A 7644-nucleotide genomic window follows, 5' to 3' on the forward strand; every position below is an offset into this window, starting at 1 on the left:
GTCAACAGACTTTCGTCAAAATTTAAAAAAAAAAACGTCTTTAGAATACGGTGTGATAGTGTGGTGTGACATCAATGTTGTCTCGTACTAGATGTACATCTTGTTAGAAAGTTCTTTAAAAGTCGAGCCTTTATTTGTTACTTCACTTTAAAGTACAATCGAATCCAAAAGTTCTATAAAAAATAATAAAGTAATTCTCGCGGTCGGAAAATTACTTATTTAAAATCACCCTAGGAATTCTTTTAATTATAAGATCCGTCACCATGGCAACGTGAATTTGTCCTGTTCTGTGGTGACAATTTCAAGACGAATTTATTCCTTTTTATATCCGCTGGGGGTCACTCCCTGTCATCCCTGACCCCCCCCCTCCCCCACACTGACCTCCACAATGACCTGGTTTAAAAGTACAGCCCAATTGGAGAGTGTACTTTATCACAGTGGCTACCTCATCACGTGACTTACCATGCATTATTTAGTCTGTGGGTAGAACAGCTGGTGACATGCGCAGAGACGTTTAGATTTATCTTGACAATATCTGGGGTACAAGACGTGTTGATTGGTTGTTCAGATGATAGTGGTGAGAGGGTGGTAGTGGTAGTGATAGTGGAGAGATGGTGATCGTGGTGAGGTGGTGATCTGTTGATCGTGGTGAGGTGGTGATCGTGGTGGTGATCGTAGTGGTGATTGTGGTGAGAGGGTAATCGTAGTGGTGATCGTGGTGAAATGGTGATCGTAGTGGTGATGGTGGTGAGATGGTGATCGTAGTGGTGATCGTGGTGAGATGGTGATCGTAGTGGTGATCGTGGTGAGATGGTGATCGTAGTGGTGATCGTGGTGAGATGGTGATCGAGGTGGTGATGGTGGTGAGATGGTGATCGTAGTGGTGATCGTAGTGGTGATCGTAGTGGTGATCGTAGTGGTGATCGTGGTGAGATGGTGATCTTGTTGTAACGATCGTGTTGTAACGCTAGTGTTTTAACTATCGTGGTGTTGTAGCTATCGTGTTGAGCGGTTCATCTTCACAAGCCGCCATTGTTGTAAGATATCAAATCAAGTCACTTGATCAATTACCAACCCTCCCTGCGGTTTCCATGACTACCAGCTTTATTTATGTGGGTTTCCTAGACAGCGGAGATGAACGAAAACAGTGTGTTTACCTACGGGATATAAACCCGCTGATGTTGCTGCTCGTAAGCCCTGTGGTAGGAAGGCGTAGGAAACATTGTATAAATAAACACTATTGTATAAGTAAACACACTTTTGGTGACGTTTCACAATGAATTATCCTGTTGATTCAAATTGAATAAACTATGTCTATTTTTAGTAGCACTTTATCTAACCTAATGAAATTAGTCACTGTAAATCAGAGAGTTATATGCTGATTACGTGCCTCAAGGTGACCACTGGTCAGTGAATGTCCGCAAGAATATTGCACAACAACTCTATCTAAAGACATCGATGAAGCTATGTCTTTATTGACAACGATGGAAGTTGATCCAGACCGCATTATTTTTAGGTACAATATTTTCTAGATGCCAACAGGTTGTTTATTTAAAGTGTTATTACGTGGGTAAAAAAGAATTTAACAAACAGTGTTTCAAACGAAGGTTTTGATTGGATAAACTACGGCAAAAACAATGCAAATAATTGAACGTTCTTTTTATCTATCAAGAAAAAAAAAATCATATTAGATTTATAACAATCCTAACACGATTCAGCATATCTTTTTCCATTCGCTCCCAATACACACGGGGCAGATGAAGTAGAGTTTATGTTTCAACGACCTTTACATATGATGGGGATAGTGTACTATCCCCATCCCCATCCCCATCATGAACTTTCATTTAACCCTATAGATCTCAGGTATCAGTCACTGAACTGTCCTTATGATTTTTTTTTCTGACTTGGACGTTTGGTGCAAACAAGGCTTGTTTAACTTACATTTTATGTCTGTAGTGTCTGGGTCTAGGGCGGTCATGTTATTCCCTAGTGAGGTATCTAATTTAATAGCTAGAGTTATCGTTTTTTTAAAAAAATAATCAAAGTAATTAAACGCTAATTAATTTTATAATAACTGCAGTCCGAATGTTGTAAATCCATTGGAATGTACCGGCTAGCAATACCAGACTACCCCCACCTCCCGCCCCGAAATTAATACTTCTGGCAACAATGATTCGTTGTTTTGATTCACGTGTTAACCGTAGCCCGAGGGCAGATTCTGTTGTTTTGTTATCGGTATTTGGTTCAATAGGAAAATAAATTGTGCCGTATCTAAATCTGGACTGAGACTATGGTTGTTCTAAATATAAACGTACACATTTGGGTCAGACTGACCCTGGAATTTATGGGCCTTCTAAAAAAAACCCGCATATTTTGATGACGATGTACACAGTTTCGATGTGATGGGATAAAGCAATACCCACATCTGAACTTGAGATGTCCGTAGATCAATCTTAAGCCGACAATACCATTTGGCTGTCGATTTCAGCCGTTAGCTTTTGTTTGCGTGTGTTTTATTCTTGATGATGATTTATTTTTTTACTGTTTGGTTTTAGCTGGTGGGTTTTTCCCGGCCAATGTAAACGAGGAAGAAGATAAGTGGGTTTTTGATGGCTTTAAGGGAAGAGATTTGCAGCTGATAGGAATTACTTACGAAGAAATCCGTAGTGCAAATCGGTGGAGAAATATAACTTGGAGATTTAGTGTAGGATTTAGTTCAATTGGGTTGGTGGCGGGGAGGGTGAAGGGAATAAGGTGAGGGTCTTTAGGGGGGTGAGCAGTGGCGTAGCCAGGATCGTCTCAAGGGGGCGGGGTTCCAATTTTTACCCGGGGACAAACTTTCGATTTGCACCCCCCCCTCAAACTTTCGATTTGCACCCCCCTCCTCAAACTTTCGATTTGCACCCCCCCTCAAACTTTCGATTTACACTCCCCCTCAAACTTTCGATTTGCACCCCTCCTCAAACTTTCGATTTGCAACCCCCCTCATACTTTTTATATATATACCGAGGGGTCTATGGGGGGGGGGGTTATGACCCCCCTAACCCCCCCTTCCTACACCACTGGGGGTGAGCGTCGTGTTTAGTGACCAATCTGGTTATCCAACTTGTATGATGGCGTGTTCAGGGTTATGTAAAATAAGTAAAACGGCGTCAACCAGCTCTGACTATGAGAGAATGTTCAGTACGAAAATAAAATCGCATATAAAAAGTGGCGCAAAGAAAATGAAATTGCGAGTATTGAAAATACCGCATGGATATAGTTTTTCAGTACGAAAATAAAATCGCATATAAAAAGTGGCGCAAAGAAAATGAAATTGCGAGTATTGAAAATACCGCATGGATATAGTTTTAATAAAACGCAGCGTATGTGTTTAGTACTTTCATGTGATTGCTGTCATGTGATTGCTGTCATGTGATTGCTGTCATGTGATTTCTGTCACGTGATTGCTGTCATGTGATTGCTGTCATGTGATTGCTGTCATGTGATTGCTGTCATGTGATTGCTGTCATGTGATTGCTGTCATGTGATTGCTGTCATGTGATTGCTGTTTGACCTATACGCTGACAGCTGAGTTTCAATATTTTATAGTTGAATTATTTTTACCGACAATGACAGATGATCCCAATTTACTTTCCTATCACTGTCTCTACATTATAAATTTATTCGAACTTTCGGGGTTTCTTCCTGAGTGTTGGAATGATTTGTAGAGGTAGCAAAAATTCTAGCTCAGCTTAATTCGTTTTGGCACGCGAACTTTTAATTCTGTACAGTTTTATTATTGAGACAGAAATCTTCCTAATTTCAAGCCTTTTTCTCTTCTCGGATGGTTTTTAAAATGTGTTTATGTATGTGTGTGTGTGTGTGTGTTTGTGTGTGTGTGTATGTAAGTGTGTGTGTAGTTAAATCCATTCTATCAGTGTAATGGCTAATACTCCAGTGAGAAACTTTCTGAGTGTGCCGTAACCTACAGGAAAAGATTACGTTTAGACACTGTATAACACACCTGGACCCAGGTGTAACTCTTTCTCTGACTAGAGATAAAATACGAGACGCTAAGCGCAGGTTTACATTGATACCCGGAATCAGACATGTTGGTAGAATCTCGATGTGAATAATGCTATTGACGAACAAGAATTCACAAGTATGCCTCCAACTCAATTCATTGAGCTAGATATTTAGCACCGATAGTTATATTTTACAAGCTAGGAGTTTAGCTGCATAATTTTTTACAGGCATCTCTTCCGGCTTCCCCGCACAGAAGAACGAAATATAATTTATATAGATGATGCTGCCTTTTCCCCATAATCCGCCCTCCCCCCCTAAAAAATAATTTTTCACCCCCACCCCCCCCCCCCCCAATCTCCCGGAGAAAAAAAAAAGTCTGGAAGAAACACCAGAAAGCTGGTAGCTTAGTTTGTTCAAGTGTATAGTTTATTTTTAACGTTTTTACTATAATCTCACTTTATAATAATCTGTATAATCTTGATTTTGTGTATGAGGATTATAAATTAAGCTTTCAACCAACTTAGTTATATTTTTTTTTTTAATGTGTTCGACAAGTTAAACTAAAGGGCAATGGTCTATAGTTATCTAAAACTTGCAATTCTCGGCTTGCATTGTGTAAAGCATGCTCAGATTTCCTATTTGGTTAAAGCAATTAAGTGTAAGTTATTTCCATCTAACCTTTCAGAGTAACCTTTCATTTTAATAGATACCAACACATAGTCGAAAGTGTTGAATTGTCTCCTTTTTTATTTCACTGAGTGTAAATGCCAGGGTTATTGACATTTTACGTTAAATTTATATTTTAACAATGGTTACCTTTTTACACTAAAGGGCTGTCGTTGATAGGTCAAAGATTGTTATAATTTTAAGGATTTTAAAACCATTTGGAAATCAATGAAGTTGTACAAGAATAATTTTTTAGTCCAATTATTAATAAAGTAGAACAAAACTTGAACAAATAATAAAGATAGCTAATTGACCCCATGAATAGTTAATTAACAATATAGTAATTATGAAATAAGTAGTGAAATTTCTTTTAAAGTAAGTTTAGATTACAATATCGATGTTTATGTGGCATTGCCATCGTCTGGTCGTTTTTGATATACTCAACTCTAATGGAAATAAGAATAGTTAATATATGAGTTTTGATATTTGATGACTGGCTCAGAAAAAAACCCACTATACTAAACATTAAACTGAGTTCAAATCCCAACATGGGAACAAAAATCCCATCCATTCAGTTCATGTTTGGAATCTCTAAAGTTAACTTTTTATGCGCCATTAACAGCATTGCCAAATTGGAAAGCGTAGTTTACTTTCTATTTCCGTTTTGGCCAAACACGACGAACGGCTAAAGCTAATAACAATCGCAGGATACATTGTGTCTACAGTGGACCTCGACTTGCCCGATCCACCGGCTCTCAGGATAATTGCTCTTTAATCTTGTATCTCTTTGTCCGGCTCGCTGCCGGCGACCGGCTTGAATTGAACCGGCCTCACCAAATGACCCGTCGTGTTGACCGATGGTCACCGGGGGACGTCATCGGGGGAAGGGGAAACAATGGTTGATGAGACGTGGGGGTTGGGCGAGATGGGGGGGGGAGGGGTCGGGATTGATTTTTGTTGCCTGATTCCACTGGTCTGACAGTAGGTTTAATAGGAAGTTTGATGGATGGTGTGTTAGATGGTGTGATCTAACACGGTGTGTCAGATGGTGTGTTAGATGGTGTGTTAGATGGTGTGACAGACGGTGTATCAGATGGTGTGTTAGACGGTGTGTCGGATGGTGTGACAGATGGTGTGTTAGATGGTGTGTCATACGTTTGTTGAATAGTGCTACAGATAGACTATTGAAGGGACAGGTAGGATTCTGTGAAGAATGTTCTGATACAATTTTCTCTGTATCTGACCAACCTCCTTACTTTCTAACACAATTCTCGTGCCCTAGCAACAGTACACGTACTAGAACCAACCTCCTTACTTTCTAACACAATCCTCGTGCCCTAGCAACAGTACACATACTAGAACCAACCTCCCTACTTTCTAACACAGTTCTCGTGCCCTAGTAACAGTACACGTACTAGAACCAACCTCCTTACTTTCTAACACAAAATCTCGTGCCCTAGCAACAGTACACGTACTAGAATCAACCTCCTTACTTTCTAACACAATCCTCGTGCCCTAGCAACAGTACACGTCAAAAAACCAACCTCCTTACTTTCTAACACAATTCTTGTACCCTAGCAACAGCACACGTACTAGATTTCTTGATATTGTATACACATGGTCATGGTCGTATGCTAAACTCGTAACGTTTTCAATTACATGTAATACAACTCAGACTGAAAACAGAATCAGCTATATTTATATATAAATACATTTCCAGTGTGTAGCAAGGTTGCAGGTAGAAATCGCATTACGATGAAATTATTTGTTTATCAAATCTCCTGGGCGGTTCCAATTTATACCGAACACAATAATTGTTTGTCTGGTTGTGTTAATCCATTATTTAAGAGCGTATGTAATTGTATATTGTATAATGTAATTGTATATTTGTGTGAGGGAACGTGTGGGAGGTGCACAATGGTTCCCTTATAAAAGCTAATAATGGTGTCGTATTTGATTCGGGTTACATTATGTCAGGTTTGTTTGGTTAGGTTAGGTTACATTATGTCAGGTTTGTTTGGTAAGGTTATGTTACATTATCGTGATTCTGTCTAGTTGTGTTATGTGGTTTTCTCAAGTTGTGTACTGTTTGTTATGATAGGTTGTTTGCAGAAATAATCATCTTTTAGTAAACTAGTTAATGTTCATCAGACTGAAGATTTCAGTTACTTAGTAGTCAAACTGTTAGATATCAATGACACAAAAAAGACATATTGTAGGTCCCCGTAGCGCAGGGGATAGCGCTCTGGGGATAGCGCGCTGGACTTCTAATCCAGAGGTCGCGGGTTCGAATCCCGCCGGGGATGAATGTTTTATTCCCGTTTACCTATTTGAAATTTTCTAGATCAAATGCGACTTCCCCATTAGCAACAGGCCTAGATATTTTCATTCAGGTCTAGTTCTTTTTCGTCTAAAGAGTAGCCAATTTTTTAATGAAATATAACAATATTCAAATGTTGACAGCTTTTTAATTTCTTAAAACCTTGAAAAGCGGAGTCCGGATTTAAAAAGAACTAATTAGAATTAAAATTGTAATAATAATTTTGAATAATAAGGAACAATTATTTTAAAACACATTTATTTAATTAAAAATCAATATTTTAAGAAACAAATTTTCATATTTTGACGTACGTTAAAGTTTTTAAAAATAATTCTACAATCGTATTAGGAAAGATTAGATGTAACGAAAATGGAATTTATATAGAAAATATACATTTAACAGGTAAATAAATTTGATTTTTTATTTAAAATAAATATATTTAAACAAGAAATAATATTAATTCATATAAAAATATACACGTTTTGCCAGAATAATAAACTTAGTAATCAAATAATATAACAATAGGACTATCCCAATCCAATTTAGCTGTTAACTTTTCTTTTTCTTTACTTATCGACATGACCTATACAGAATCTGTCTTCAACACGGCAAAGTCCGACTAACTGGCTTGGGTATCGGTTTGATGACCG

The 7644-nt window shown here is 38.3% G+C and overlaps 1 non-coding gene across 1 annotated transcript; it reads left to right on the forward strand.

The window, feature by feature from the left end:
* Positions 1–6893: 6893 nt before the first annotated feature.
* Trnar-ucu (transfer RNA arginine (anticodon UCU)) lies at positions 6894–6980 on the forward strand. The gene has a single exon. It is a non-coding gene; the product is annotated as a tRNA-Arg (tRNA).
* The last annotated feature ends 664 nt before the right edge of the window (positions 6981–7644 follow it).

This window comes from Physella acuta, unplaced genomic scaffold (assembly GCF_028476545.2).
Source record: "Physella acuta isolate Inbredline_101_S28 unplaced genomic scaffold, ASM2847654v3 ptg000598l, whole genome shotgun sequence".
Taxonomy (NCBI): Eukaryota; Metazoa; Mollusca; class Gastropoda; family Physidae; genus Physella; species Physella acuta.